General features: G+C 42.3%; 1 protein-coding gene across 5 annotated transcripts in view; it reads right to left on the bottom strand.

Moving 5' to 3' along the window:
* The window catches only part of LOC137369234 (spindlin-Z-like), a 113,021-nt gene extending 90,870 nt beyond the window's left edge, over positions 1-22,151 (bottom strand). For 3 of the 5 annotated variants that reach the window (XR_010974906.1, XM_068030111.1, XM_068030115.1), the window contains exons 1-2: positions 22,051-22,151; positions 20,604-20,688 (exon numbers count right to left, since the gene is read on the bottom strand). The gene's annotated coding sequence lies outside the window, so the exon portion shown is untranslated. Of the gene's footprint in view, positions 1-20,603; positions 20,689-21,919 lie in introns of all 5 variants that reach the window. The other 2 variants (XM_068030113.1, XM_068030114.1) reach the window with 2 other exon arrangements.
* Between the last annotated feature and the right edge of the window lie 668 nt (positions 22,152-22,819).

The raw sequence follows: 22,819 nt of genomic DNA, 5'->3' as shown, positions 1-22,819 counted from the left end.
CAACTATCACCAGTAACCTGTCTCTAGATGCAGAAATCGACAAGCGCATGGGAAAGGCTTCCACTGCTATGTCCAGACTGGCCAAGAGAGTGTGGGAAAATGGCGCACTGACACGGAACACAAAAGTCCGAGTGTATCAGGCCTGTGTCCTCAGTACCTTGCTCTATGGCAGCAAGGCCTGGACAACGTATGCCAGCCAAGAGCGACATCTCAATTCATTCCATCTTCGCTGCCTCCGGAGAATAGTTGGCATCAGGTGGCAGGACTGTATCTCCAACACAGAAGTCCTCGAGGCGGCCAACATCCCCAGCTTATACACACTATTGAGTCAGCGGCGCTTGAGATGGCTTGGCCATGTGAGCCGCATGGAAGATGGCAGGATCCCCAAAGACACATTGTACAGCGAGCTCGTCACTGGTATCAGACCCACCGGCCGTCCATGTCTCCGCTTTTAAGACGTCTGCAAACGCGACATGAAATCCTGTGACATTGATCACAAGTCGTGGGAGTCAGTTGCCAGCGTTCGCCAGAGCTGGCGGGCAGCCATAAAGACGGGGCTAAAGTGTGGCGAGTCGAAGAGACTTAGTAGTTGGCAGGAAAAAAGACAGAGGCGCAAGGGGAGAGCCAACTGTGTAACAGCCCCAACAAACAAATTTCTCTGCAGCACCTGTGGAAGAGTCAGTCACTCTAGAATTGGCCTTTATAGCCACTCCAGGCGCTGCTTCACAAACCACTGACCACCTCCAGGCGCTTATCCATTGTCTCTCGAGATAAGGAGGCCAAAGAAGAAGAAGAATGATTACTGTATTACTTTACGACATGTGCCTCTAATTTCCTGATTTATACTCTGCCCTGTACTCCAACTATTACAGGGCAAAGAAACAACTTCCACCAATGTTTTCTGCCGCTTGCTGTTTCTTAGCTCCACCTAAACTGATGCTACGTCTTGATTTTCTGAGCTGAAGTCCATTCTCTCTACTGTCTTTATACCATCCTTTATCAGGGGAAATCCTCCTCCTTTACATTTTGCCCATCTCTTTTAAATGTTAAGGATCTTGGAAAATTTAGTTCCCAACCTTGGTCACTTTGCAATTACATCTCCATAATGGTTATTAGATTCAACCTATTAATTTCTATCTATCCTATTAATTCATCTAATTTGTTGCAAATGTTTTGCGCATTCACATGTAGCTTTGACTTTTTTCTAAATTTCCCTATTAAAAAATATACCTTTGTTATATTCACTGACCCTTCCTACCCACTCTGCTTACTTCTATCCCAAAACACTGCTCTATTCTAGAGCCTTGACATTTCCCTTCCTGCTTTTGAATTTAACCTTTCCTGAATGGTCCCACCCCCGCCCCCTTTCTGAGTTTAAAGCCCTATCCACGGCCCTAGTTTTCAATTCACCAGAATAGTGGTCCCAGCCCAGTTTAAGTGGAGTTCATCCCAACAAAACACCATCCTCTTTTCCCAATACTGGTGCCAAGTGCCCATAGAGAAACCCGTGTCTCCCTCACCACTCTTTTTCAGCCAAAAATTTAAACCATTGGTACATGGTCAGGTAACAATCCAGAGATTATCACTTTTGAGGTTCTGCTTTTTAATTTGGACCCCAACTCCTCAAACTCTCAGCAGAACATCATTCTTAGTTCTAACTATGTCATTGGCTCCTACATGGGCCATGACAACTGGATCCTCCCCCTCCCACTTCAAGTTCTTCTCCAGTTGGGAGGAAATGCCTTTAACCCTGGCACTGGGCAGGCTACAGAACCTTTGGAACTCCCCGTCGCAGCTGCAGGGAACAGTGATTCCCCCAACACTGTCCCCTATCACTACCACATTCCTTTTCACTCCCCCCACTTGAATATCTTCCTGCACAATGATGCGAGTCAGTTTGCTCACCCACCCTACAGCCTTCGCTCTCATCCACACAGGTAGCAAGTACCTTGTGCCTGTTGGTTAAAGTCAAGGGGCACGGCTCCTCCATCACTACATCCTGGAACCCCAGACTTGCCTGACTCGCAGTCACACTCTCCTCTCCCTGACCAGTGACAACTCAAAGTTCTACTTAGCCTAAGGGGTGCGACTGCCTCCTGGAATAAAGTGTCCAGGTAACTCTCTCCCCCGCCCTGACGCCCCACAATGTCTGCAGCTCAGACTCTAGCTGAAACTTAATGCAGATGTGGTTATCCAGGATCACGATGCTCTCCACAAACTCCCACATGCTACAGTTATGGCACACCACCTGTTCTGCTAGTCTATCTAAGCTTATTTATTTGATTAGTTAATTATAATTGAATCAATAATTTTAGTTTTATTAAGTCGTTTGAGTTACTAATTTAGTAAAGCGAGTTACTAACTTAAAATTGCTAACTTAAGAGACAAAGAAAAATACTCCAGCTACCAGAGGTAACAAAAAATAAAAAGCAGCACCTCCTTCCCCCTCTGTACTGAACACCCACTTGCACCAAATTCCTGAATTTAACATTCTGTTAATAAAGCACATTGTCACAACCACTCTGTGCGGTAGCCAATACTGTTGATACTTATTTAGAACTTGACACACACCAAAGGTTATAGAGTCATTTACGGCGCAAGAGGCCATTCAGTCCATCGAGTCCATGCTGGCTCTCCACAGAGTTATGCAGTTAGTCCTACTCCCCAGCTCGATCCCCGTAGCCCTGCAAGTCTGTTTCTCTATGGTGGCCATCCAACCTCCCCTTGAAGTCATTGATCGTCTCCGAAACCACCACCCTTGAGTACAGCGAGTGCTGCATAAAAAAAGTGTTTCCTCATTATCCCCTCCATCTTTTGCCCAAAACTTTCAATCTTTACAACTGCTAAATCAGCTCCCTGCTACAGTAATTAACACCTATTCCGGCAACCACTTTCAGGTGATTGACAGTTAACTGCCACTAATAGGCAGTTTCTGTTAACCAGATATCTAAATTAGCTTGCAGTTTCTTTAACAGATTTTAAAGTTTTAAGTCATTTTCTAAATGTCAAACTTAAATTTCAGCTTGGAAAATACTTAGAATTCCCACTTGCACCAAATTTCTGACTTCAGCATTGTGTTAATGATGTACTCATTTACAACTGCTCTGCTCCTTGCAGCAGCCCTGTAGTTACAGCCTGCCAAATTTACAATCTCCTCTTTATTCCGATTCTCTGCTTTCTGCCCGTTAACCAATCCTCTGTCATGCTAATATATTACCCCAAAACTCATGAACCCCTATCTTTTGTAATAACCTTTCATGTGGCACTTTGTCAAATGCCTTTGAAAATCCATATATACAACCACTGTATCCTCATTATCTAACCTGTTAGTTACATCCTAAAAAAAATTAATTTATTAATTCTGCCTAATCATATTTTCTAAATGTCTTTTTAACACTTCCTTAATAGATGCCAGCATTTTCCCAACAACAGATGTCAGGCTAATTGGTCTCTAGTTCCATGTTTTCTCTCTCCTTTTCTTGAACAGCAGTGTAAATTTGCTATCTTCCAATCCACAGGAACTATTCCAGAATCTAGGGAATTTTAGAAGATCACAACCAATGCATCCACCATCTCTGCAACCACCCCTTTTCAAACCCAAATGTGAGCCATCAGGTCCTGGAAATTTGTCAGCTTTTAGACCGATTAGTTTCTCTAGTATTTTTTACCCTTCTGACATGCCTTATTCACCTTAGCCCCTTGGTTCCCCACTATTTTTGGTATGTTTTTTGTTTGTTTACTTGTTTAATGTCTCTGTCATTTCCTCATTCCCCATTTATAACTTCTCCCGTCTCAGCCTCTAAAGGGCCCCATGTTTATTTTTGCTACTCTCTTCCTTTTTACATACTTGTAGAAGCTCTTACCACCTGCTTTTACATTTCTCACTAGTTTGCTCTCATTGTTTTCTTTCGTCAATTATTTGTTTGTCCTTTGCTGGTTTCTAAAACTCTCCCAATCCTCAAGCTTACTGCTATTCTTTGCAACATTATAAGCCTCTTTTAAACTAATACTATCCTGAACTTCTTCAGTCAGCCACTGATGATCACTTTTCTCCTGGAGTTTCTCTTTCTCAATATGTATTTTCATCGAAAATTTTGAATTATTTCTTTAAATGTTTTCCACTGCTCATCTACCTCCATATCTTTTAACCTCTTTTCAATCTATTTTCCTCAATCAACCTTTCCCAACTCACCCCTCATACCTATACAACTGGCTTTAGGTTTAAGACTGATTTAAATGTATCACTCTCAAATTTAAATTCACTCTCAAAACAGGCTCCAGAAGCTGGCCAAGCGCATCTCCCCTGAGGCACAGTGTGGCTTTCGTGCAGAGAGATCGCCCATTTACATGCTGTTGTCCCTTCGTCAGATACAGGAGAAATGCCGCAAACAACAGATGCCCCTCTACATTGCTTTCATTGATCTCACCAAAGCCTTTGACCTCGTCAGCAGACGTAGTCTCTTCAGACTACTAGATAAGATTGGATGTCCACCAAAGCTACTAAGTATCATCACCTCATTCCATGACAATACGAAAGGCACAATTCAACATAGCGGCACCTCATCAGACCCCTTTCCTATCCTGAGTGCCGTGAAACAGGGCTGTGTTCTCGTACCCACACTTTTTGGGATTTTCTTCTCCCTGCTGCTCTCACATGCGTTCAAGTCTTCTGAAGAAGGAAGTTTCCTCCACACAAGATCAGGGGGCAGTTTGTTCAACCCTGCCCGTCTAAGAGCGAAGTCCAAAGTACGCAAAGTCCTCATCAGGGAACTCCTCTTTGCTGACGATGCTGCTTTAACATCTCACACTGAAGAGTGCCTGCAGAGTCTCATCGAAAGGTGTGCGGCTGCCTGCAACGAATTTGGCCTAACCATCAGCCTCAAGAAAACAAACATCATGGGACAGGACATCAGAAATGCTCCATCCATCAACATTGGCGACCACGCTCTGGAAGTGGTTCAAGAGTTCACCTACCTAGGCTCAACTATCACCAGTAACCTGTCTCTAGATGCAGAAATCAACAAGCGCATGGGAAAGGCTTCCACTGCTATGTCCAGACTGGCCAAGAGAGTGTGGGAAAATGGCGCACTGACACGGAACACAAAAGTCCGAGTGTATCAGGCCGGTGTCCTCAGTACCTTGCACTATGGCAGCGAGGCCTGGACAACGTATGTCAGCCAAGAGCGGCATCTCAATTCATTCCACCTTCGCTGCCTCCGGAGAATAGTTGGCATCAGGTGGCAGGACCGTATCTCCAACACAGAAGTCCTCGAGGCGGCCAACATCCCCAGCTTATACACACTACTGAGTCAGCAGCGCTTGAGATGGCTTGGCCATGTGAGCCACATGGAAGATGGCAGGATCCCCAAAGACACATTGTACAGCGAGCTCGCCACTGGTATCAGACCCACCGGCCGTCCATGTCTCCGCTTTAAAGACGTCTGCAAATGCGACATGAAGTCCTGTGACATTGATCACAAGTCGTGGGAGTCAGTTGCCAGCGTTCGCCAGAGCTGGCGGGCAGCCATAAAGGCAGGGCTAAAGTGTGGCGAGTCGAAGAGACTTAGTAGTTGGCAGGAAAAAAGACAGAAGCGCAAGGAGAGAGCCAACTGTGTAACAGCCCTGACAAACAAATTTTTCTGCAGCACCTGTGGAAGAGCCTGTCACTCTAGAATTGGCCTTTATAGCCACTCCAGGCGCTGCTCCACACACCACTGACCACCTCCAGGCGCTTACCCATTGTCTCTCGAGATAAGGAGGCCAAAGAAGAACTCTCAAATTGAATGTGAAATTCATATTATGATCATTCTACCCTATAGGATCCTTTACTGAGATTACTAATCAATCCCATCACATTACACAATACAAAATCTTAAATAGGCTTATCCCTGGTTGGTTCCAAGACATATTGTTCTAAAAGATTGTCTTGGGTACACTCTATGAACTCATCCTCCACACTACCTTTGCTAATTTGAGTTGTTCAGTCTCTACGAAGATTAAAGTCCCCACGATTGCTGCATTATCTTTGTTACAAGCTCCTATTATTTCTTGATTAATACATTGTCCAAACAGAACAGCTGCTGTTCGGGGGCCTGTAAACTACTCGCACAAGTGTCTTCTGCCCCTTGTTATTTCTTATCTCCACCAATACTAAGTCTACTTCCTGATCTTCCGAGCCAAATCCTTCCTCACTCCTGTCCTTATGTCATCCCTTATTATCAGAACTACCTCCCCTCCTTTGCCATTCTGCCTGTCTTTTCAAAATGTCAAGTACCCTGGAATATTTAGTTCCCAACCTTAGTCACCTTACAATCACCTTTCTGTAATGGCTGTTACAGCAAACCCATTTACCTCTACTTGTGCCATTAGTTTGTCTATCTTGTTACAGATGCGTTGTGCATTCAGATAAACAGCCCTCAATTTTTTGAACCATTATTCCTTGTTTGAACCTTATTCACGGATGCCCTCTCTGTCCCTTCCTGCCACACTCTGCTTATCTTTACCCAAATCACTGCACTTACAAACTTACCCATAAGATTAGCCATCCCATCTTCAAACTGCTCCAACTTCCCCCACACCACCCCGTTGGACATGACGCAATGAACATTATGCCACAAGCCTCACACAGATCATGATCTTAAGAGGCTCCCTGCCCTGAGCTTCACATCCCAACTAAGGTCTGGCACTCTCAGCCAACAACCCCAGTACAACATTTGCATGGGCCCAGGACCTGGATTGCCTTGCTCCCTCTCTCCCTCCCACCCCACACAAATCCCAACACTCAGGATGAATCTCTTCCCCAACCTCAACCTCACCTGGCAGGATCCCACTCTCACACTTTATGAATCCATTCATCTCCCCGCCATTTCCCATACAAAACCTTCCACAGCCTCATTTCTTTCCAAAAGCTCTCTAGTCTCAACTCCAACCTTCCTGTCTCACAGGCCCTTCTAATCTCATGCATGCCCCAGACTTCCATTTGCTTTTTTCTATCTCCTTTTTTAAAAAAGCAGTACAATGGATACATCAATTGTCTTATAAAAGCACATTTAAAAGCAATTTTCTCTCAAAAGTACATAATGTAATATGCATTAAATACGAAGATAAATTAATTTTATTGAAAAGAGGATAATTACATTAAGTGCAAAAAAGTAAATTGAGGCTTATTAGCCAAATACTAAAGTTTTTAAAAACTCAATTGAGCAGGAATATGGACAGGTTTACGAATAAGACGACTCCCTTTTAAGATGGAGCTGAGGAGAATTTTTTTTTCTCAAAGGGTTGTTAGTCTGTGGAACTCTCTTCCCCAGAAAACAGGGGAGGCTGGGTCATTGAATTTATTCAGGGCTGAGTTAGATAGATTTTTGATAGACAAGGGAATCAAGGGTTATGGGGAGCAGACAGGAAAGTGGAGTTGAGACCACAACAAGATCAGCCATGGAATGGTGAAGCAGGCTCGAAGGACCAAATGGCTCCTAAGTTCCAAGTTCGTTGGAGACAGAATGAAAATGATTCAGAATGAATATGCAATATTTAGTTTAAGATGTTTAAAATTAGTGCCAAGAGATCAATTACTGTGGAAGGAATGGTAAAATTGCACAATTCCTCTTTGATCCCTTCATGTTACCCGTAGGCATTACCATATATTAATTCTAGCCATTCCAGAATTTCTAAGATCACTCATTTGTAGGCTGCCCCCATCACAATAACTACTTCACACCCCCACAAGGATTTCCCCTACTGCAATAGCTTCTCTGGATTCTTTCTAAATAATGTTCTGAAACCAGTGACTTTTAAAGTAAATTGCCTATTAATTGTGGTTTATTCTTCTAACCAAAGGTCCACACAAGCTCAAAAACCACTTAGGCCAATTTATCAAAGCCTGTTGCCCTAGTGGAAGCAGTTCTGATTGCCCTATTTCTTCACATGCCCTGATATGATCTGACAATAATTTTTTTAAAATTATGAACAATTTAATATCCAGATAACTGTAATGACGATACATTTGAAGGGTCATCAACCACAACTTGTATTTATATAGCGCCATTAACATAGTAAAATATCCCAAGGCACCTCACAGGGGTATTAAACAAAATTTGACACCGAGCTACATAAGGAGATATTAGGGCAGATGACCAAAAGCCGTCAAGGACGTAGGTTTTAAGGACAACTTAAAGGAGGAAAAGAGAGGTGGAGAGGTAATTACAGAGCTTCGCGTCTTAGCAGCTGAAAGCATGGCCGCTAATGGTAAAGCAATTAAAATCGGGGACGGTTAAGAGGCCAGAACTGGACTCCCGAAGAAGATTACAGAGATAGGGATACGCAAAGCCTTGGGGGGGGTTTGAAACAAGGATGAGAATTTTAAATTTGAGCATTGCTTAACAGAGAGCCAATATAGGTCAGCAAGCAAAGGAGTATGGGATGAATTGGATTTGGTGCAAGTAAGGGCATAGGCAGTAGAGTTTTGGATGGCCTCAAGTTTATGGAGGGTAGAATGTGGAAGGCCAGCCAGGCCTACACTGGAATAATCAAAACTAGAAGCAACAAAGGCATGTATGAGGGTTGCAGTAGCAGATGAGCTGAGGCAGGGGCAGAATCAGCTGATGTTACGAAGGCGGAAATAGACTGTTCTAATGATGGCGCAGATATGTGATTGGAAACTTATCTCGGGATTAAATATGACACAAAGGTGGCGAACAGTCTGGTTTAGTCAGTTACCAGAGAATGAGATACAGTCAGTGGCAGGGAACAGAAATTGAGGTGGCACCAAAGACAAAGGCTTCAGTTTTCTCAATAGTTAGTTAGTTGCAGGAAATTTCTGCTCAACCATAATGTTAGACAAGCAGTCTGACAACTTAAAGACAATGAAGAGGTCAGTTCGAGAGGTGTGAATGAGGTAGAGCTAATTGTCATCAGCGTACATGTGGAAACGGACGCTGCTTTTTTGGATGATGTCGCCGAGCGACAGCGTGTAGGTGATAAATAGGAGGGGTCCAAGGATAGATCCTTGGGGACACAAGAGGCAACGGTGCAAGGGCAGGAAGAGAAGCATTACAAGTAATTCTCTGGTTCCTATTAGATAAGAATGGAAACAGCTGAGAGCAGTCCCACCCAGCTGAACAGTATTGGAGAGACTTTGGTGGAGGATGGTGTGGTCAACTACGTCAAAGGCTGCAGATAGGTTGAGAAAACGAGGAGGGATAGTTAACCTTTGTCACAGTCACATAGGATAACATCTGTGACTTTGATAAGAACGGTTTTGGTACTGTGGCAGTGGCAGAAACATGATTGGAGTGATTGAAACATGGAGTGCCGGGAAAGATGGGCACAAATTTAGGAGGTAACATGTTTGAGGACATAAGAGAACAGGGAGGTTGGAGAGGGGCTGACAGCTCACAAGGATAGAAGGGTCAAGGGTTGGATTTTTTGAGGAGAGTCGTGATTGAGGAGAATGGCAGATTCCAAGGAGACGGGTACTGTGTTTGAAGAGAGATCCGTCAACAATATCAGCTAACCTGAGAGCCAGGAAGGGATGTTTAGTTGAATTCGGGTCAAGGGTGCAGGAGATGGGTCTTGTTGACAGAGCAATCAACATTTAGGGAAATTAGCTAAAACCAGATACGCACCATCAGCTCCTGAAAACTTCACGATAGCCTTTCCAGTTTGTTACAGGCAACACAGAGGTCAGAACATTATAAACTAATTTGTTAAGATTTAAGAATAGGAAGGGTAAAATAGGAATTAGAAAGGGTGCAGAAATGATTCATGAGAATGGTTCCAGGGATAAGGGACTTCCATTACATGGATAGATTGGAGAAGCTGGGGTTGTTCTCCTTAAAGAGAAGGGAAAGAGGAGATTTTGTTCAAAATCATTTGGGATCTGGACAGAGCAGATAGGGAGAAACTGTTCCCATTGACAAGACCAGAGAATACTGACTTAAGGTGAATGGCAAAAGAACAAAAGGCGACATGAGGAAAAACTTTTTTATGCAGCGAGCGGTGAGGATCTGGAATGCACTTCCCGAGAGTCTAGTGGAAGCAGATTCAATCATGGATTTCAAAAGGGAAATTTATAATTATCTGAAGGAAAAATTCTGCACGGCTACAGGGAAAAGGCAGGGGAGTGGGACTAGCTCAGTTACTCTTGCAGGGAGACAATGGGCCGAATAGCCTCCTTCTGGGCTGCAGCCATTCTATGATTCTATATATCACAGATCACGAGTCAAATATTGTTTGATCTCCACATATTATGGAATCAAAGGTTGTACATCCACACAGAAAATCAGCAGCAAAGATACCCCTTAAAAATTTCTCCTGCCTATTATATGCTGTACCTTGCTGAACTACTGGATCAACATTGGGCTTGTAAAATTATTGGCCATTAACAGTGTCACATAATTTCTTCCAGTTGTTATGCTCTGAGTAACCACCAGACTCCATTTTAACAAGACATATCTTTTTCTGACAGTTGCTTCCAGCTGCACCATTGTTACACTACCTGTAATATTAAAAAAAGCAGGATGCAGGTTTACACCTGGGATCATCCACATGGGAACGTCTAATCTGAATCTGGGAGCATCAAGTTATTTCCTCCACAGAGAGCAAAAGGAAAAGGCATGAACTTGCGCTGCTTTTGGCAGCTGGCTCCACGTTGTCTATCTGCTAACTGAGGCAGGTATTGGGTGGAAGAACCAAAAGGGGCCAAAAAAGTCAAAAGTAAAGTATTAACTGAGAAGTAAATTCACCCTGCTGGTGGAATTTTGCATCCATCTAACCTAAATTACACAAAACACATATTACAATACACAATCCAGTTATTTCTGAAATGTTTTATTTTCCATGCCTGGAGGTCTTCAATTTGTATTTATGTCTGGCACAGCCTGCATACCCATTACACTAGTCTCATTGGCTCTGAACACACACTCATATTTATACACTACAGTGCATGAGCAAAGTCAATACCAGACTTACCCCACTGCAGCTAATCCTGAACACATTCTTCCACAACCAAAAGGAAAAATTCTTTCAAAGTACTGAACGAACTAATCTATCTTAAATACAAAACATACAACCGAAATAGCTCAACAGCAGCTTCAACAAAATAATTTGCAATAATGATCAATGAAATATATTTATTCCATTTACAAGATCCCTGTAATCCACTCAACTTTTGTAACCTGCACATTAAGACCTTACTTACCCATGAAATAGCCAGAGCATCCCTCTACTCAGTGTTTTAAAGCATCTATAAATAATGTTGTTCAAGAAACAGCCATTCAATAACCTACTCAAGCTTGCATAAAATGTCGTAGCACATCTCATCATATAATTCATACCATGAAACAAATCTCAGCCAGATGAGATCATTTAATAGAATGCAAAATCCTTCTGGCTGTATGACTTAACCCAATTCTCAGAACACTATTCCAAGCACACCAGTTTGACTTCTCCATTACCTACAGCAGCCATCTTTACAGCCACTCTGCCATTTTGTGTCAACGTGTGGACAGTTTTGTTGTGGGCTTGCAACATAAGGAACTGGATACATTTAAAGGCTCACTGGAGCAGAGAAGACTGAGGGGTGACCTGATCGAGGTGTACAAGATTATGAGGGGCATGGACAGGATGGATAGGGAGCAGCTGTTCCCCTTAGTTGAAGGGTCAGTTACGAGGGAACACAAGTTTAAGGTGAGAGGCAGCAGGTTTAAGGGGGATTTGAGGAAGAACTTTTTTACCCAGAGGGTGGAGACGGTCTGGAATGCACTGCCTGTGAGGGTGGTAGAGACGGGTTGCCTCACATCCTTTAAAAAGTACCTGGATGAGCACTTGGCACGTCATAACACTCAAGGCTATGGGCCAAGTGCTGGCCCAAGTGCTAGATAGACAGGTCAGGTGGCTTTAATGCATCGGTGCAGACTCGATGGGCCGAAGGGCCTCTTCTGCACTGTATTATTCTGTGATTCTGTGAAGCTTGGTAAGTAAAGCAGGAAGAAAGGAATAGAAGTATATGTTGATAGGTTGAGGTGAAGTAAGGTAGGAGAAGGTTTGCATGGAGCGTAAACACTGGCAAAGACCCATTGGTCTGAATGGCCTGTCTCTATGCTGTAAAATGCTACGTAATTATTTGTAAAACTATCAATTGCTTTGGAACCATTGTGGTTAGCAGAGAGAAACAAATCCCGTACTATAACTCCAGTGAGGAAAGTAAAATATTATGTAAAAGATACTGTAGCACCTAACCTCCGATTCCATTTTAACTAAAAGTGGCCAACTGTAGATCCAAAATTTTAAAAAAGACTCTTGCATCCTTTTATTTGCTAATCTAAAGTCAGATTTTCAAAATGTATGTGCGATGGAACCCACTAAAACTGGTTACGAAAGCGCTGGTCAAATAAATAGCTTCTGCTCGTTTTGTTCACGTGCACAGGATACAAAAACTTTGCCTCATTGCATTTTCACTCAACAAATTAAACTTTTATTTTTAAATCTTTCACAAGGGCCCACTTCAACTGGTAATGACAGCCAACAAATTAGGTAACCTGCATGCACAGGTGCAAACCATAAATACTGGAGTAAATTCTGACAGTGTTTGCAGCATAGAACCTCGCTCGACAGAATTGCAGATTGGACAATGTGGTGCATGGTTCAGCCCACCCAATTTTCCAGTTATTAATTTAATGAGTGGGAAATTGGGAAGTTAACATCTGTGACCAATCTTCCCTTCCATCGAGTGAGATTCCACACCTAGAGCACTAATGCAGAGAATGTAAGGCAATGCAGAAAGCCGAGAGGAGTACAGAAAGTGGAGGGGTGAAATCAAAAATGAAATTAAGAAAGCTAAGAGAGGATATGAAAGAATATTGGCAAGCAAAATCAAGGTGAACCCAAAGATGCTTTATCGGAACATTAAGAGTAAGAGGATAACCAAGGAGAGAGTACGGCCCAGAAAAAAAAACAAAAAGGTAACGTATGTGTAGGGGCGGAAGATGTTGGTATTCTTCTTAATGAATACTTTGCGTCTGTCTTCACAGAAGAGGGGGACGATGCAGATATTGTCGTTAAGGAAGGGGGTGTGAAGTATTGGATGTGATAAACATAGGGTGGGAGGAAGTATTAATGGGATTGAAAGTTGATAAATCACCAGGGCCGGATGAAATACACCCCAGACTGTTAAAGGAAGCCAGGGAGGAAATAGCGGAAGGTCTGACCATTATGTTCCAGTCCTCACTGGATACAAGTGTGGTGCTGGAGGATTGGAGGACTGCTAACGTTGTACCTTTGTCTAAAAAGGGAGCAAGGGATAGACCAAATAATTACAGGCCAGTCAGTCTAACCTCAGTAGTGGGCAAATTACTGGAATCAATTCTGAGAGACAGGATAAACTTAGAAGGGCACGGATTAATCAAGAATAGTCAGCATGGATTTGTTCAGACTGTCTGACCAACTTGATCAAATTTTTTGAAGTAACAAGGAAGATTGATGAGGGTAGTGCAGTTGATGCGGTCTACATGGATTTTAGCAAGGCTTTTGACAAGGTCCCTCACGGCAGAATGGTTCAAAAAATGAAAGCCCATGGGATTCAAGGAAATATAACAAGGTGGATACAAAATTGGCTCAGTGGCAGGAAACAAAGGGTAATTGTTGACAGGAGTTTTTGTGACTGGAGGGCTCTTTCCAGTGGCGTTCCGCAGGGCTCAGTACTGGGTCCCCTGCTTTTGTGGTGTATATTAACGATTTGGATGTAAATGTAGGGGACATGATCAAGAAGTTCGCAGACGACACTAAGATTGGCTGTGTGGTTGATAGCGAGGAGGATAGCTATAGACTGCAAGAAGATTTGATGGACTGGTCAGGGGGGCAGAAAAGTGGCAAATGGAATTCAACCCGGAGAATTGAGAGGTGATGCATTTGGGGAGGTCAAACAAGGCAAAGGAATATACGAGTAATGGAGAATACAGAGAGGTGTAGAGGAATTGAAAGACCTTAGATGAATGTCCACAGATCCCTGAAGGTAGCAGGACAAGTCGATAAGGTTTTTAACAAGGCTTATAGAATCCTTGCCTTTATTAGCCGAGGTATAGGATATAAGAGCAGGGAGGTTATGCTGGAACTGTATAAATCACTGGTTAGGCCACAACTTGAGTACTGTGTGCAGTTCTGCTCACTTCATTATAGAAAGAATGTAATTGCACGAGAGGGGTTACATATTTACGAGGATATTGCCAAAACTGGAAAAATGCAGCTATGAGGAAAGATCGGATAGGCTGCGGTTGTTCTCCTTGGAACAGAGAAGGCTGAGGGGAGATCTGATTGAAATGTACAAAATTGTGAGGGGCCTGAATAGACTGGATGGGAAGGGCCTATTTACCTTAGCAGAGAGGTCAGTGACTAGGAGGCATACATTTAAAGTGATTGGTAGAAAGATTAGAGGGGAGATGAGGAAAACTTTTTCACCCAGAGGGTGGTAGGGGTCTGGAACTCACTGCCTGAAAGGGTAGTAGAGGCAAAAGCCCTCAACTCATTTAAAAGGTGTCTGGACATGCACCTCAAGTGCCATAACCTGCAGGGCTACAGACCAAATACTGGAAGGTGGGATTCAACTGGGTGGCTCGTTTTTCAGCCAGCACAGACACAATGGGAAAAGTGGCCTCTTTCTGTGCCGTAGGCTTTCTATGATTTCTATAAGCACGCTTGCAGTATTAAATTACATTATTTATATGACCTTCAGATATCAAAGAAAAATGTTAATTTTTCAACTAGTCATTACAGAATTTTCCAGTAATAGTCAACATGGAATGTGTATATAAAAAGCAACTGAGATCCCTGGACATAAACTTTTTTTCCTCAATGTACCCACTATTTGACAATACACTGAATGTTGTGCAATGGGATACAATGAGTAAACTTCAGTTTCAACATTTTGTGACCAGATGATACAGTGAAGCACAATAGTATGGTAATCCTGTGGGATTTCCACCTCGGAGACCAAAATTAGAATGTCTCAAGTAATAGATCAGGCGATCAGCCCATCCTCCCTTTTGGGTGGAGAGGGAAGTGGAAAGGAAAGAAAGAAAGAGACAAAAAAAAAACCATAAAATTAGGTATGTTACAAAAATTGGCTGTGTGGTTGATAGAGAGGAGGAAAGCTGTAGCTAGCAGGAAGATAACCAGGTGGGCAGAAAAGTGGCAAATAGAATTCAAGCCAGAGAGGTGTGAGGTGATCCATTTGGCAAGGCCAGTCAAGGCAAAGGAATACACAACAAATGGAAGGATACTGAGAGGTGTAGAGGAAGTGAAGGACCTTGGAGTGCATGTCCACAGATCCTTGAAGGTAGCGAGACAGGTTGATAGGGTGGTTAAGGCATTTGGAATACTTTCCTTTATTAGCCGAGGCATAGAATATAAGAGCAGGGAGGTTATACTGGAACTATATAAAACACTAGTTAGGCAACAACTTGAGTACTGTGTGCAATTCTGGTCTCCTCATTACAGGAAGAATGTAATTACACTACAGGAGATTTACAAGGATGTTACCAGGGCTGGAAAATTGGAGCTCTGAGGAAAGATTGGATAGGCTTGGGTTGTTTTCCTTGGAACAGAGGAAGCTGAGGAGAGATTTGATTGAGCTGTACAAGTTTGAGGGGCCTGGATAGAGTGGATGGAAAGGACCTATTTCCCTTGGCAGAGAGGTCAGTAACTCAGAGTCATAGATTTAAAGTGATTGGTAGAAGGATTACAGGGGAGATGAGGAAAATCTTTTGCACACAGAGGGTGGTAGAGGTCTAGAACTCTCAGCCTAAAAGGGTAGTAGAGGAAGAAACCCTCAACTCATTTAAAAGGTGTCTGGATATGCAGCTGAAGTCCCGTAACCTTCAGGGATACGGAACAAGTGCTGGAAAATGAAATTAGATTGGGTGGTTCGTTTTTCAGTAGGCACAGACACAATGGGCAGAGTGGCCTCCTTCAATGCAGTAAATTTTTCTACATTGTCACGCCAACATGCTTTGCTGAATGATAATTTTCTTTAATCCACAGACTGGAGATCTGAATTTATATTTTTTTTTAAGTATTTGAAGGAACAGATAAAAGATGATTTTGCTAGCAGCTTAAGATGGCCACCTAATTTGCAACACATTATTCTACATTGTAAGGCCTGTAAGGGAAATGAAATGTCTGCTCAGCAAGAAATACACTACTAACTACTATGCTTGAATCACTGAGTGACTGTCATGTGACAGCCTTTAAGCTAGTGTTTCTCTGCAGCAGGTTGAAAAGCATCTGGACTCTGACATGTGCAGACCGAAGTGGGGGTCTCGCTCTCTATTCTTGCAAGCTGGAAAGGAGAATCAGTCTGCCTGTTGACTGACCACCTCTGCATACTCCAGCTACATTCAGAAACCCCTTTGGAGGAAAACATCCGCATCGCTGTCTGCAAGAGACCCACCAAATCAGTCATAGAGTCATAAAGAGATACAGCACTGAAACAGGCCCTTCGGCCCACCGAGTCTGTGCCGACCATTAACCACCCATTTATACTAATCCTATATTAATCCCATATTTCCTACCACATCCCCACCTTCCCTCAATTCTCCTACCACCTACCTACACTAGGGGGCAATTTACAATGGCCAATTTACCTATCAACCTGCAAGTCTTTGGCTGTGGGAGGAAACCCACGCGGTCACAGGGAGAACTTGCAAACTCCGCACAGGCAGTATCCAGAACTGAACCCGGGTCACTGGTGCTGTGAGGCTGCGGTGCTAACCACTGCGCCGCTGTGCCGCCCCTAGATAGATAGTCATCTGTCTCTTCAAACTAAAAGCCTCAGGACCACCAAATTCAGTTAAAGCCAGACGAATCACCAACCTCCACAGACTATACCCTTTATTTCTCTGGACTCTAATTCAACCAATCTATCCTTCCCCACTCTAACATATTTTGTGTGCGTGCGTAAGTTGGAGCATAGTTTATTACTTTACTTCAATATCGGTTCAAGTACAATAAAGCTAACCCTGTTCTTTGTTAAACTTAAGAAAACCTGTCCGATTACTTACTTGCTATGATCATAACAAGAACCAATCAAACACCTATTAAATTGGCCAGAACATCCACTTTAAAAAGAAAATTAAACCTGTTGTGGTCAAACAAGGAGGGAAAAGAGGGAAGCCCTTCAACCCTTCCTTGCCTGACCATAACAACATTTTCTAAATATTCTAAATATCTGAAAAGGAGAAATGGGCACGGATGTGGGTAGAGGGCAGGGGTGTGGAAGTACGTGAATTGTTCCTTCAGAGGGCCAGTGCAGATACAATGGATCGAATGGCCTTCTTCTATGTTGGAATGATTCTATTCTATTCTACAACAGCAGTTAATGCAAACAGAATAGTCATACTTGCTTCGATAGACTTCACTGTTGTTTTACAAAAGTGTCCACACATTGTGTACTTGTTGGTGATCATGCTTAATATTCAAGTGCTCTTCAGTTGAAATTTGAAAATATAATCAGAAAGTTGTAGCTCTTCCACACTTGGCAGGAGTTCCCAAGAACCAAACACATCTAGATAATAATCTTCCCATCAACCCCAAAGCTAGATTCTTAAAGTAACAAACACAAAGTCCCTTTTCACCACGGTCTTCAGAACGTTAGCGAGGAATATGAGACTGTCTACCTGAAATACACAACTTAGTTTGTGTCCATTAAGAGTACAAAGAAATACTTTGAAATTTCCATACGACCCACAAGAGAAAAAAATGAAGTGTCTCTGAAATATTGTCGTTTAAATTTTTAAAAAGCTTTCCCTTATTTGGCTTAAGTTTTTGGGAAGTTACACCAATTCTGAGTCAACCTGAGCCAAGTGCAATGACAAATGAAACAGTGAGTATATCAAGTCTGATCTTCCACCATGCACTACCAAGTCCAACCAGGATGATTGTGAGTCATTGTCAAATCCAAAGTGGCAGGAATAAAGAAAGTTACACTTATAGAGGGCCTTTCACAATCTCATGTCCCAAAGCATTTTACAGCCAATTAATTGCTTTTGAAGTATCGTTATTGTTGTAATGTAGGAAACGTAGCAGCCAATTTGCACATAGCAATGAGGTAATGACCAGATAAGCTGCTATAGTGATGTTGGTTTAGGGCTAAGTATTGGCCAGGAAACCAGGGAGAATGCCCCGGCTCTTCCTCTAACAGTACCATGGGACCCTTAACGTCTGCCCTATTAGGTGGATGTAACCTAATTTAGTTAACGTCTCATCTGAAAGATGATACCTCCAACAGTACTGCACTCCCTCAGTACTGCACTGAACTGTCAGCCTCAGAGGCGAAGGTGTTGCCACCAGGACAGGGCTTGTACTCCCAAAATTACAATGACAGCAGCACCAAGGTGTCAGCCAAGCTGAGCAAACTGCAATTGCTCTGTGGAAAGAAATGGAGTCATCCGTGGAGCTTTTCTCAGACTGAATAAAGCTTTATCACCCAACTCTGGAGTTTGATCATGAAGCCTGATGCAGAGAGGCAGGCACAGACAAACAATGAAGAACCATTAAATAAAGGCAGCGTGCTTTAAATGCTCAATTTAGACAAAATCTGTGGACTCCGAACAATTGAAGACTCTAATAGTACCTGTTCGAGACCGGAACTATCCAAAGTTGTCACTGCTGATATAGAAGATGGACAGAACCCACTCCAAAATATTGCAACATACGAATTAGGAGCGGGAGTCGGCCACTGGGCCCTTCGAGCCTGCTCCACCATTCAATAAGTTCATGGCTGAACTGATTACTCCACATTTCCACCTACCCCCGATAACCTTCCACCCCCTTGCTTATCAAGGATCTATCTAGCTCTGCCTTAAAAATATTCAAAGACTCTGCTTCCAACGCCTTCTGAGGAACAGAATTCCAGACTCACAACCCCGAGAGAAAAAAAATTCTCCTCATCTCTGTCTTAAATGGACGACCCCTTATTTTTAAACTGTGACCCCTAGTTCTAGATTCTCCACTGTCTGCAGGTCTGTAGAAAGCAGCTGACCGTAGCAACATTCAAATGAGTGGATTACGCTTTTGGGCGTTAGCTGAATGACACTGAAATCCACACACTGGCCAGAAATAATTATTATATAACAAATATTCTGGAATTTGTAAAGGATGTGAATCACAAAGGGTAATAAACTCAGCCATTCTTAGCGGGCTGGTCAAATAGAGCTTATTTCTTTATCTTGAACTAAACATGGGAAGATTTAAGTTAGAACTAGCCTCTACTGTCAACCTACCACTGCTGCTGAGACGCGATTCAATGTCTTTGTCACCTGATGCTTTGTTTCTCTCTCTTGTTTCCTAAGCTGGTCTCCCCACTTCCACCCTCCATAAATTGCAACTGATCAAGAAAAGCATTACTCATATCTTTACCCATTCACAGCCTCACAATTCTATCAACCCAAATGTTCCCTGTGACGATTCATGTCAATTATAAAATCCTGGCCCTTGCCTTCAATTGTCTCCATAATCTCACCCCATCCACATCTATTTCAGCCTGCTCACATTCTTCTCCAACTTTGGTCCAACTCCTTGTTTGCCATCTTCTACATTCTACCATTGTTGGCTGCTCATTCATCTGCTGTTCTCCTGCCCTCAGACTTGCTTTCCACCTGATCGCCTCCATTCCTGCTTTAAAAACTCTCAAAATATTGCTTGTTATTTTCGCCCCTTCCCTAATTCCATTGACTTGTTCTTCCCTTCTCCTCAGTATTCATTTGTTACCACCACATGGCAAATCAGTCCAATTAGCCTTTCAGGCGTGAATAGTGCTCTATTATAAATATAAGACGAAGTAATAACCTTCACCAACTCAAGCCAGAATACAATTATAAGGAAACATCAACAGACTATACTAGAAGCTGGTTAGACTAGAATCAATAGTTTTTAAGTAAGTAACTTATACAGTCCAAAAATAAATGCCAAATAAATCAGAGCCTTTCTTAAATATAGAAATAGAACAGAATTCTTGAACATGCACCACTGATTGCCTAGTGTCAGCCTTGGCTCAGTAACAGTACTATCACTTCCACTCCACAGATTTAAACAAATAATCTAGGCTGATTCACCAGTGCATTGTCATTGGTGATTCTTTCAAATGAGACGTCAAACTGAGGCCATGTCAACCCCCTCAGGTGGATGTAAATAATCCCATTGGACTATTCAAAGACGAGCAGGTGAGTTCTCCTGATGTTCTGGACAACATTTATCCTTTGACCAACATAAATAAAAGTTATCTGGTCATTAATCACATTGTTTTCTGTGGGGCCTTGCTGCATGCAAATTGATTGCTGTGTTTCCCCACATTACAATACTGACTACATTTCAAAAGTACTTTATTGGTTGTGAAGCATTTTGGGACACCCTGAGGATGTAAACAGTTATAAGGTGAACATTCTTTCTTTAATAGGTAAAAGCCCCATCCAATGTCATGACTAAGATGATCCTAGACTTGATTCTCTATGTGAGTTAACTGATCAATTCCCACTGCGAATCGCAATTATTGGAAAATAGTCAAGTATATGTCAGGTGTGAAATGGGTCAAGCTTAACTGTGATGTTCCTTACCTAGCCTCAAAAATGAAGAATGATTAAGTGAAGGAACGCAGAGTGGCCGATGCCCATGAAACCATATTCTTGAGTGCGCTAGTACCTTCAGAAGGGAGGAAATTGGAAAAATAAATAGAATTTCAATGTTACCTATATGTTGGATTAATGACATTTCAAAATGCATTTACAAGGATTCATATTAAGCATGAAATTGGAACATGTAAAACCTTATTAAGGGCTGTTTGATATGGTTATGCAAGTGGGCAATGTTGCATCAATGACAGCATTTTTGAGGCTCCCTGATCGCCTCATTGTCCAGTCAACAATTCTATTTCTTCCCAGTACAACAATTTACAAGAGGAGAGGTTTAAATAAAAATAATTCCTAAAACATAATTTATTGCTATGCTGTACACATGAAATAAATTCTGATATCAGATCACAAATTACCTAACATTAAAAAAGTCTGAAAGGTAAAAAGGCCTGCTCTAGTCACCTACAGTCCACGTATAGATGACTATTATTGATTTGAATCTTTAAATTATTCCACAATGACTATATGTGTACATGTTATGCGAGAGTTTATTCAGTTTTGGGTCGGTTTGTGTGACGGTAGAAACAGTGCAGATGCTACCTCCTCGATGCACCACGTCTTCCACACTGACATCATACTCTAAATGTATTAGTAATTTGCAGTTAAGCGCTATGAAATGCTATTTCTAAAATCTTATAAATATTTCGACCAATTACGTGAAAAATGCAAAATATTTAAACCTGAATTTGCGTGCTAAATGCAGTATTTGCATCCCATCATAACTGCACTGCACAATAAACAAACTCGAATCCAGCTGACTTAGCCTAACATTCCATTCTATCACCAAGCAAAATTATTTTAAAAAAATCTTTCAAGTATATTTATTTCACTGTTCCTCTCGGTTTTTGCAAAATATAGATTTTGCTTTCCGTCGACAAGAACCTTCTCCCTTCAATGACACAGTGAACCTGCATGCATGGTGGGGGGGGGGGGGGGGGTGGTGGATGGAAAGGCAAAAAAGACAGAAACAAAACAAAACCTTCAGAGTCTGCTCATTTTAATATTTAAAACGCAGCTCTGTACCCACTAAAATCACTGGGCGCTTAATGTATCAAAAAAAGGAAACGTATAAAAATCACAGCCGCAATGTAGCAGCCATAATGCAGGTTAGCGATGCCGCACAATCTGTCTGCACGAGCAGCATTATAGAATCTTGAGCGTCGGGGCTCGGATTCCAACCATCGCTCGCTCGCGCTCGAACAAAGGATCCGGAGCCTCTCTCTCTCTGTCTGTTCACTCACTTTATACCCACTTGTGTTTCCTCATTCTTCTTTTATTCTGCTCCCCGTTACATCACTCAGTGTCGCTCGATTTGTAAAAACACGACAGACTGCGTACAATTGCAAGGGGGGAAAGAAATCATTTCCTTTACCTTTTTTTAAATACAAAAAAATTGAAGCCTGTATGTTCCCCCGCGCGCACAAACACATACTGCAGCAGCGACGACGCGAAAGCTCATTCACTCCCTCCCCTTCCTTTCACCCTTGCCAGATAGTGAGCTAACATTCGGATTCCGCATCAAGCCAAAGTCGGCAATGTCGCGTAATACCGACTTCCTGCCATAAATTGCTCCCAGTAATTCTCTCTGTTCAGCAGCAGAGAGCATGTTCGACACTGGCATTACGCATGTACCAGAGGCTCCACTGTAACAAGGCTCCAACTTTTTTTCTTCGGGTTGTACGCAAGCGCGACAATTTGAAGCGCTCCCAATTTCTTTTGTTATGCTTTGAACCTTTTGGTGGTTAAGTTTACAGCGCAAGTTCGTAGTCGACTGCATTTTAAATATTTTTTTAAAGATACTTTAATCATTGTGTGATAGCCTCATTATTAAAGTGGCGATGTCGTCTGTCAAATTCTCTTGCAAAACAGCTTTCTTAATTGAACACAAGGAAATTGAATTTCGTAAAAGTAATAAAGACTGATCCATTCATGCAAATCTATGCATTGCAAAAGTGCAAACCTGACCAGGTTTTGAAGGTTTATACTGAAGTGTCGTGTTACGGTTAAATTTGCAAATCATACTCGACGCTGAAGTAGTACAATTGTATTTATATAAAAGCAAAATACTGTGGATGCTGGAATTCTGAAATAAAAACAAATGCTGGTAATACTCAGCAGGTTTTAGTTGTATTTATACAGTG

This window comes from Heterodontus francisci, chromosome 4, assembly GCF_036365525.1.
Source record: "Heterodontus francisci isolate sHetFra1 chromosome 4, sHetFra1.hap1, whole genome shotgun sequence".
Lineage (NCBI taxonomy): Eukaryota > Metazoa > Chordata > Chondrichthyes > Heterodontiformes > Heterodontidae > Heterodontus > Heterodontus francisci.
This window is presented reverse-complemented; position numbering and strand designations above follow the sequence as displayed.